The sequence below is a fragment of the Centruroides sculpturatus genome, unplaced genomic scaffold (assembly GCF_000671375.1).
Source record: "Centruroides sculpturatus isolate CEXI.00-Female unplaced genomic scaffold, Cexi_2.0 scaffold996, whole genome shotgun sequence".
Taxonomy (NCBI): Eukaryota; Metazoa; Arthropoda; class Arachnida; order Scorpiones; family Buthidae; genus Centruroides; species Centruroides sculpturatus.
Window position 1 is genome coordinate 15,598 of NW_019385236.1, and position 1,330 is coordinate 16,927.

At 29.2% G+C, this 1,330-nt stretch overlaps 1 long non-coding RNA gene across 1 annotated transcript in view; it reads left to right on the forward strand.

Moving 5' to 3' along the window:
- The first annotated feature begins 86 nt into the window (after positions 1-86).
- LOC111636543 overlaps positions 87-1,330 on the forward strand; it is a 3,572-nt gene continuing 2,328 nt past the window's right edge. The window contains exon 1 of the long non-coding RNA XR_002758549.1: positions 87-234. This is a non-coding gene — a long non-coding RNA (uncharacterized LOC111636543). The remainder of the gene's footprint in view (positions 235-1,330) is intronic.

Sequence of the window (1,330 nt, forward strand, 5' to 3'; positions counted from 1 at the left end):
AACTCATTTATTATAATTTATAATAATTATGATTAATTTATCATATTTCAATTAAGAATACACTTTTAGAACAATTTTTTCATTTATAATTTCTAATATATTTTTAGATATGAATTCAAAGGAGGGAAGAAAGTTGCTTTGCAAGAAATTGGTCCAAGATTTACGTTGAAGTTACGCTCTCTACAAAAAGGAACATTTGATTCTAAATATGGAGAGTACGAATGGATATTAAAAGTGAGCTATCATTTAAAACTGCTATGAACTGTCAAAATTATTATAATTTAAAGATCAAAATATTAATAGTCCATATATTATTTGATATAATTATAAAATTTAATAGATAAAAATTTTTATATACAGTCGACGTCCCTATAATGCGGTAGATATGTTCTGCTTTATAAGAATTTCACGTTGTAGGAATCCTTAAATACATGAGCCAATCACAGCCTGACACATGTGCAGTTTATAGACTACGGCTGTTTGAAAGGTTTTCTTCCATAAAATTAATCAATTCTAGACTAATTTCACTCATCATTTCCAAAACACATATAATTTTTTGAGAATAATCTGTATAAACTATGCTATAAACAAAAAATTGTATGATTACTTACCGAGTGTGCACCGTTCGACCACGCCATTGCTTAGGCTTGTTTTCATTGCGGAGCAGTGCACCAAACGGTGGGCGCATTTTCTGATAAGTTATTTTTCTGTGAAAAATTTGTTGAACTTTGGAGACATCATTAATAGAAATAATTTTTATGGCTGTTGAATAAGAAATGTTTTTTTCACAAGAATTGTATAAAATTACAATACTGTATTAGACTTACAGTACCTAATTTAGGCCTATATACTGTACAGACGATAGTAAAACTCAACTTACCCGCCTAAACTCTTCGTAGCGTGTAAGTAGTTCAGCTGCTCGTCCACTATTGGTCCAGATTCAACCAGTCCTGTCGCGACACGAGTTGGCGATGACGTTTTACCGCATTTTATTAGTGTTTTAGCGTCTTTATACGAATACGGTCGCAATTTTTTTGCTGCAATATACGAATCCGCATTTGTTTTTACTATCTGAATAATTTTGATATGGCTTTAATAATATAATTGAGGTGTTTAGTGTAGAAAACATCATATCCACAGATTGTACATTAATAAAATGTTGCATATTAAGTGCTAGTGAATTGAAAAACAAATCCTTCTGTTTCTCGAAAACTCCCTAATATGAGATATGCTGTTTTTACTTTAGCTTTTTAATTATTAACTGAATTGAGAAAGTATAAAAAAATTAAAGTTAATAAATTATTCTTTAAATATATAATTTTATAATAAT